This window comes from Convolutriloba macropyga, chromosome 9 (assembly GCF_964194025.1).
Source record: "Convolutriloba macropyga chromosome 9, txConMacr16.3, whole genome shotgun sequence".
NCBI classification, from domain to species: domain Eukaryota; kingdom Metazoa; phylum Xenacoelomorpha; order Acoela; family Convolutidae; genus Convolutriloba; species Convolutriloba macropyga.
In genome coordinates this window covers 64,602,075-64,610,912 of record NC_134476.1, presented here as the reverse complement: position 1 = coordinate 64,610,912, position 8,838 = coordinate 64,602,075, and the positions used below count along the sequence as shown (strand labels likewise).

Genomic DNA, 8,838 nt, shown 5'->3' with positions numbered 1-8,838 from the left:
GTTTTGTAACTTTTGAACTCAAGTGAGTTGAGGTTTTCTTGATAGAAAGCTTTCACTTGAGTGAGCACTCTATTAAGAGTGTTTAGTCAAAAATGGACTCATTAGTTTTTGGCATTCTTGTTTCCATTCAAAAAATTTTCGTGCGCTCCGAGTCACAATGTCCAGACTTTCGTGCGTTCAAAATTGCTTACGTCCAGACTATCGTGGGTTCAAAATTGCATATGACCAAACTATCGTGCGTTCATTTTTTTTCCAGACCGTGTAATTTTGAACGCACGACGCCACCTTGTGCGTTCATTTCGGTCTGGACATATCGACTTTCGGTCTGGGACCTCAACCTGGGTAGTGTATTGATATAATTTATTTGGTGAAAAAAGACCAACAGATTATTAGTCGAAGTTAATTTATCAGCATATTTTTGTTATACTTGAAATCCTACCCAAATAATTATCATATGTGACATATAAATTATTGGTTCCAAGTGTGTATCTTGACCTTACAAACCTCAATTTACTGATGCGGTCAATTTTTCCACCCGGTACAAGAGAAAATTATTTGCGTTGTAACTCCTCCACCAAGAAAAAAATAAAGCTGCTTAAAATCTTAAAGTTGTAATTGCACGTTTTAACTCGTGTGTGTTTCAGAGAAAAAACTTCTTATCAAAAAAGAATTAACATATATAAAATAATTTTGTGTACTGAGCTTACCAATATACTAGTTATCTTTGGTGATATTTGAAACATGAAACATCAATTCTTTTTCGCCTTTCTTGTGATATTCATAATATTTAGTAGGGATTGTTCTTTTATGCGAGCAGATGAGACAAACTTGATTGTGCCTCGTGGTCCTATCAGACAACTGTCCCAGACATGTTAGTTCACAACCCTAATCAAACTCCGACTCTTATCTTGTGACATCTTGCAACATTCTTGCAGAAGACAGTTATCTTGCAAGATAACCGTTATCTTGCAAGAAAACCGATATCTTGCAAGAAAACCGATATCTTGCAAGAAAACCGATATCTTGCAAGAAAACCGTTATCTTGCAAGAAAACCGATATCTTGCAAGAAAACCGTTATCTTGCAAAATAACCTTTATCTTCTACTACTCTTTTGCAAGATAACTGTCTTTTAGAAAAAGTGATTCACTTGTAAAAAACATCACCAAACAACATTGAATTATGTGTAATTCGATCGATTGATTCGTAACTGTTCTTTTAAAGTCAGTCATAATCAGATTTCGTCTTGTTTTGGTCCTCCTATGAAGTAAAATTGATAGAATAACCCCTTGACGAAGAAACTATTAAACTACTGCTATTATTGCATGACAACTAATTTTCTTTTCAGAAGGTTTTCTCTGTCTGTTTTTGTATTTTTTTAAATTTCAATTCTCAATGACACCGTACATTAGTTATAAACACCTGCTATTCAAAGTAAGTAGGTTTTAATTTTACAACTAAGCTTTTCTATTTCTGCGTTTATCGCCATTTTTTCTAAATTGGAAAAAGCGGAAATTCAACAATCCAAAAGCGGATTCAGTGTTAATTGAATCTCACAGATTTTTTCTGTAATTTTAATCGCGGTATCTTTGATTGCCAGAAACCTGCCACGTGATTCGCTCTTTTTGCAGCCGAGAAATGCAGATTATAGGCAAACCAAAATCAAAATCGGCACTTGAGCAGTCCAAGACACCGTTACCATGTTTCATTTTGCGGTGTGGGTGAAAAATTCAGACGATCATCTTACAAGACTCTTCTTTCAATATTAAGACGGTCATCTTACCAGAGTCTTGTAAAATTTAGATGATTATTTTGGAAAAAAAATACTGTCGCAAAAGAGTCTTGAAAGAAGGCGGTTATCGTCGAAATCTTGCAAGAAGGAATATTTCTTTTGCAAGATTATGCAAGAAGAACCGTTACCTTGCAGGGACACCTTTCTTGCAAGTTTCCTTCAGGATACCTGTCGCTGATGAACTAATGAATAGAAAAACCGAATTTTATCTTCAATTTTAAATTTCTGATTAGCGTTCTCAACGCTTGAACTGAAAGACTGTTTGAAACAAAATTACAAAAAATATTTTAAAATTTATGGGGGAGAAAATGAAGTAACGTTTTCAGTTTCATCATACGAAAGGGACACCCACAATTATTGCTCGCTCTCTTCTCTCTCTCTCTCTCTCTCTCTCTCTCTCTGTATATATATATATATATATATATATATATATATATATATATATATTATATATATATATATATATATATATATATATATATATATATATATATATATATATATATATATATATGTGTGTGTGTGTGTGTGTGTGTGTGTGTGTCTTTGTTTGCCTGTGTCGTGTTCTTTTGTTTGTTTGAGATTATAGTCGCTTTTTGAATTAGAGTTTGAAAACTTGTTCAGGTGAATACCACAGCAAAGGAATAACAACACAAGTTTTTATTTCAAAATGCTGCTGACGATAACAGTTAATATAAGATGTAACTTTCACCAATCGGGCAGTCGTTCATTTTATGTTCTGGTTTTAAAATTAATTTGCTTATAATTCATTTTATGTTAATTTTTGTATAGGATAACATCGCAGCACGATTATTCCTCTTTGTTGTAATTTTGTTGCAGACTTTTCAAATGCAGAAATAGGTGATTCTATAGAAAGATTAAAATGAAACTATTCGTTCGTGCGTTCAAATCTGGAAACATCAAAAAACGCACGAAAGTTTGAAATTGAACGTAGAAAAGTTTGGACATAAACGCACGAAAGTCTGAAAATGAATGCGCTAACACTTTTCATATTGACAAAACAGACATGAACACACAAATTTCTTTCAGCCCTGTTAAAAAAACTAATATCTATCCGATGACTTATAACACTCCTTTTCCAGAATGTCCACTTAAGTGGCAGCTTTCAAGGCAGAAAACGGAAACCCACTTGATTTTTTTTAAAAAAAACAGCAAAATGTCGAACGCGAAAAGAATTGCACTTTGTCTTTTGCGTTTTATTAAAAGTTTTTACTTCTTGAATAGTAGGAAGCAGCTGAAGTCGAAAAAAATAAAATTCTTGCCTTACAGGCCACAGTAAATCATATTTAGTCAAAAAATATTTTGAAAAAATTGTTTAATTTACACATTTTAAAATCCTACAAATTAGTTAATGATTTGTGTTACAAATTTTTGCTTAATTTTAACTTTAAAAAGTTATGTTTATACTAACTGCAGTTTGATTGACTTTGAACGGATGAAAGTCTGAACATGAACGCACGGAAAGTCTGATGACATAAGAGTTTTCCGTCTGGGACGGTCTGGACATACCCAAATTCCGTCTGGCATCTGAACCTGAGATACAAATATAATCATTTTTTTTGGCAAATATATGTAATCTTGTTCAGTTATAATTTCGGGGCTAACGCTGATCCATTAAAACGATTTACTGTTAATCAAAACACGCCCGTTCCTTTTTGAATCAGATTAACTCAGTATATAACCAAATAGTTTAAGCATACTTGTAAGAAACTAAAAAAGCAATAATTCCGTCTTATACTAATATATCATACATACATCACTTTTTAATTAAAAAAAAAGAAGAGTCAATTTCTAAGTTCTGATACGGAACTAATGAAATGAATTTGGCCAGGAAATCAGTGGTCAGTTAAATAATGGCATATAATTGTTGTTGTTTGTTTTCAGATACTAGGCGGAGAGGGGGAGGTAGCAGAGGCAGAACTGGCAGACCAGTTTGTGATACTCTCCAAAATCACAATCACAAAAAAATACTTTTTTGTATAAAATTTGAGAGGTTTTTCGCGTTCGGTACGTTTCACACCCCCATATATAGAACATACGCCATTGCATAGTAAGCGGATACGTACGCTTGGGGGGGGGGGGGGGGGGGGGTGCAAGAACATGAAACCACTAAGCCTGGGGACACAAACGGGAAAGATCCAGAGAATGGCTTTAGTATAAGTGGATTTTGCAAGTAAAAGGAATCAACTCAATTAATCTGTGGGGGAAGGGGGTGTTGGGCTGGGAATAAACGTTAAAATATTCAATTTGGGTTGGACTGAATTTTTGTTGGTCTCTCACTGACTTCACAAAATGTTTAGCTTAACTTTCTCGATCTACCTCCCCCCCCCCCCCCCCCCCCCTCGAAATTGAGGAAAAAATGGAAGCAAAAAAATCATATTTTCAGAACCCAACTACGACTCAGAGTCATCGGCTGTTGTTAACTAGAATTTTGCAAACGTCTAATCAAGGGCCAAATAATCAACTTATCGCTTTTAATAATGAAGTAAACAATAAAAGTGGAAATTCGACTGTTGACTGTTTTTCTATGCGCAGAACTTTGAATTATTTATGTCTCTGTAGAATAAAATATAAAATAATGACAACATAAGCGTATTGACAGTAACCAAATATAAGAAAGAAGCAATTGCTTCTCTTTAAAAAAACAGCAAAATTGTGATTTTCAAGAGCTCCGGTGGTGGACGTTTTTTATCATGTCTCTTTGGTAGTTGCTGAAAAATTCGGAAGCATTCAATACAGAAACTCTTGCGCTCAAAACTGCAATGTGCAGAACTGGTGGTGGATATCTCTACGTTATGACTTATGATTGGCGATTGGGCAGAATTGATAGCTGACGCAGTAATGCATGTTAACTAATCGCGCAAGATGACAGAGGAAACAAGCTGGGAGGGTGGGAGGAGGGTAGCAGTAGTTTAATTGTAACAAAATTTGAATAAACCAATTTCTTTTTTTTTTGAGCAGCTTCAGCACTTTTCTCAAACTTTTTGGTGGAGAAAAATTGATCCTAGAGAGCTGCGAACGAAGAGGACGGTTCCACATCCGGTTTTCTGTTTGTGTTTCTTTGTTAAACTGCTGTCCGTACTCAAAAAAGTTACTGAAATTTCTCAAAGTGTTACCGAATAAGCGCAGCTTCAATTCAAGTTTAGTAAAACCATTGCGCACTTTTTAAGCAACTTGTATTTGTTTCTGATTTAGAATGGCACTGGTGATTTGCTAAGTTTTCGGCAATGACAGCTGGGAAAATTTGTTTTTCCTTAGAAATTAGTTTAAATTTCGTTGTACCCCGTTTTTTCGATAATTGGTTTATCTTTTTCTGTTATTCTGTTTTTCGTTCTTTCAACATTGAGAGCTGAATTGATAACTCATCCTTGCACATGAGATGAATTGATAACTCATCGTTTTTGTTTTCCGCCCTAACTTTATGATATTGACTACAGAAAGCGGGATAATGGAGCCTACCGAATGTGATAAACCCATAAATATAGTGCTCCTTCTGATTAGGTTTTGTGTTGATGAGACGTAACTGCAAATTTTTTGACAAGAAGCTTGTCGTGCTTAGCTTTCAGGCAATATCTTCTGCCGAGCGTAATCACATCTCAGAATTTGCAAACAAACTTGGGAGTGCAAGATCACTAATCTGGTGGAGGATTCTTCTCATGTCTCATGGGTGAGTGCTCGAATTTAGAAGCATCCTTTGCAGAAAACGCTTGCTCAAAACTGAAACGTGCAGAATTGCTGATGAATATCTCTAAGCTATAACTAATGATTGGCAATTGGCTAGTATTGATAGATGATGCAGTAATGTATGTTAACAAATCGCGCAAGGTGAAACAGCAAAAAAGCTGGGAGTGGGGAGGGAGCAACATTTTAATTGTGATCAATTTTGAATAAATAAAATTCTTTTTCTTTCAGCAATTTCAGCACTTTTCCCGCTTTTTATTGTGGAGAAAAATTGACCATAGAGAGCTGCGCACAAAGAGGATGGTTCCGTATCCAATTTTATGCTTGTTTTTATTTGTAAAACTACTCTCTGTACTCAAAAGTTACCGAAATGTTCAAAGAGTTACCGAATTAGCACAGCTTCAACTCCAATTTAATAAAAACTATTGCGCAATCTTTAAACAACATGTAATTGTTTCTGATTTAGAATAGCAGTGGTCTTTTAAAAACTATTTTTGCAAATCAGCAGGGATATTTAGGTTTTCAATAGAAACTTTGTCAAAACTCGACTTACTTCTTTTTTTGCTTGGTTTATTGTTTTTTATTTGTCTGACCTTCATTCTTTTCAAAAATGAGAAATGAATTGATAAGTTGTTTACATTTTTGTCGTTTTCCTCTTTTACTTTATGAAAACGACTACTCAAATTAGGATAATGCAGCCTACTGAATGTGATAGCTTCATCTATATATTGCTTCATCTGATTAGGTGTTGTGTTGATAAGACTTAACCGCAGTTTTTTAGACAAGAAGCTTGTCGTCCTTAGCTTTCAGGCAGAATCTTTTGCCGAGCGTAGTCACTTCTCGGAAAAAGTAAACAAGCTTGGGAGTGCGAGATCCTTAATCTGGTGGATGCTTCTTCTCATGTCTCATGGGTGAGTGCTCGAATTTAGAAGCATCCTTTGCAGAAAACGCTTGCTCAAAACTGAAACGTGCAGAATTGCTGATGAATATCTCTAAGCTATAACTAATGATTGGCAATTGGCTAGTATTGATAGATGATGCAGTAATGTATGTTAACAAATCGCGCAAGGTGAAACAGCAAAAAAGCTGGGAGTGGGGAGGGAGCAACATTTTAATTGTGATCAATTTTGAATAAATAAAATTCTTTTTCTTTCAGCAATTTCAGCACTTTTCCCGCTTTTTATTGTGGAGAAAAATTGACCATAGAGAGCTGCGCACAAAGAGAATGGTTCCGTATCCAATTTTATGCTTGTTTTTATTTGTAAAACTACTCTCTGTACTCAAAAGTTACCGAAATGTTCAAAGAGTTACCGAATTAGCACAGCTTCAACTCCAATTTAATAAAAACTATTGCGCAATCTTTAAACAACATGTAATTGTTTCTGATTTAGAATAGCAGTGGTCTTTTAAAAACTATTTTTGCAAATCAGCAGGGATATTTAGGTTTTCAATAGAAACTTTGTCAAAACTGGACTTACTTCTTTTTTTGCTTGGTTTATTGTTTTTTATTTGTCTGACCTTCATTCTTTTCAAAAATGAGAAATGAATTGATAAGTTGTTTACATTTTTGTCGTTTTCCTCTTTTACTTTATGAAAACGACTACTCAAATTAGGATAATGCAGCCTACTGAATGTGATAGCTTCATCTATATATTGCTTCATCTGATTAGGTGTTGTGTTGATAAGACTTAACCGCAGTTTTTTAGACAAGAAGCTTGTCGTCCTTAGCTTTCAGGCAGAATCTTTTGCCGAGCGTAGTCACTTCTCGGAAAAGGTAAACAAGCTTGGGAGTGCGAGATCCTTAATCTGGTGGATGCTTCTTCTCATGTCTCATGGGTGAGTGCTCGAATTTAGAAGCATCCTTTGCAGAAAACGCTTGCTCAAAACTGAAACGTGCAGAATTGCTGATGAATATCTCTAAGCTATAACTAATGATTGGCAATTGGCTAGTATTGATAGATGATGCAGTAATGTATGTTAACAAATCGCGCAAGGTGAAACAGCAAAAAAGCTGGGAGTGGGGAGGGAGCAACATTTTAATTGTGATCAATTTTGAATAAATAAAATTCTTTTTCTTTCAGCAATTTCAGCACTTTTCCCGCTTTTTATTGTGGAGAAAAATTGACCATAGAGAGCTGCGCACAAAGAGGATGGTTCCGTATCCAATTTTATGCTTGTTTTTATTTGTAAAACTACTCTCTGTACTCAAAAGTTACCGAAATGTTCAAAGAGTTACCGAATTAGCACAGCTTCAACTCCAATTTAATAAAAACTATTGCGCAATCTTTAAACAACATGTAATTGTTTCTGATTTAGAATAGCAGTGGTCTTTTAAAAACTATTTTTGCAAATCAGCAGGGATATTTAGGTTTTCGATAGAAACTTTGTCAAAACTCGACTTACTTCTTTTTTTGCTTGGTTTATTGTTTTTTATTTGTCTGACCTTCATTCTTTTCAAAAATGAGAAATGAATTGATAAGTTGTTTACATTTTTGTCGTTTTCCTCTTTTACTTTATGAAAACGACTACTCAAATTAGGATAATGCAGCCTACTGAATGTGATAGCTTCATCTATATATTGCTTCATCTGATTAGGTGTTGTGTTGATAAGACTTAACCGCAGTTTTTTAGACAAGAAGCTTGTCGTCCTTAGCTTTCAGGCAGAATCTTTTGCCGAGCGTAGTCACTTCTCGGAAAAGGTAAACAAGCTTGGGAGTGCGAGATCCTTAATCTGGTGGATGCTTCTTCTCATGTCTCATGGATAGTTGCTAAAATTTCGAAGCTTCATTGCAGAGAACATTTGCTCAAAACTTACATTAGCAGAATTCGTGATGAATATCTTTAAGCTACAACAAAAGGTTGGCGATTGGCTAGTATTAATTGCTGATGCAGTAATGAACTTTAACTAATCGCGCAAGATGACGGGAGCGGTAGTGTAATTGTAATAAATTTTGAATATACATATTTCGTTTTTTAGCAGTTTCAGCACTTTTCGCACACTTTTGTTGGAAACAATTTTGACTCTAGGGAGACCTGCGAACAAAGAGGACGGTTCCGTATCCGATTTTTGTTCGCTTTTTTTTGTAAAACTGCTTTCTGTACTCAAAAAGTTCCCGAATGTTCTCAAAGAATTACCAAATGAGCGCAGCTTCAACTCAACTTTAGTGAAAAATATTGCGCACTTTCTAAGCAACATGTATTTGTTTCTGCTTGAAAATAGCAGTGGTTATTTGCAATTTTTGCTTGGAAATCAGCTGGGAAATATGGGGTTTCCGGCGAAAATGCTTGAAAAATCAACCTTCTGTATTTGCTTGTTTTATTGTTTTTCAATATAATGCTTCATCTG

At 34.9% G+C, this 8,838-nt stretch overlaps 1 long non-coding RNA gene across 1 annotated transcript; it reads left to right on the top strand.

Annotated features, from left to right (window-relative positions):
- Window positions 1–527: 527 nt before the first annotated feature.
- Window positions 528–4,735, top strand: LOC142345517 (uncharacterized). The gene is made up of 3 exons (XR_012759335.1): window positions 528–871; window positions 3,696–3,742; window positions 4,479–4,735. It is a non-coding gene; the product is annotated as an uncharacterized LOC142345517 (long non-coding RNA).
- Window positions 4,736–8,838: the final 4,103 nt, after the last annotated feature.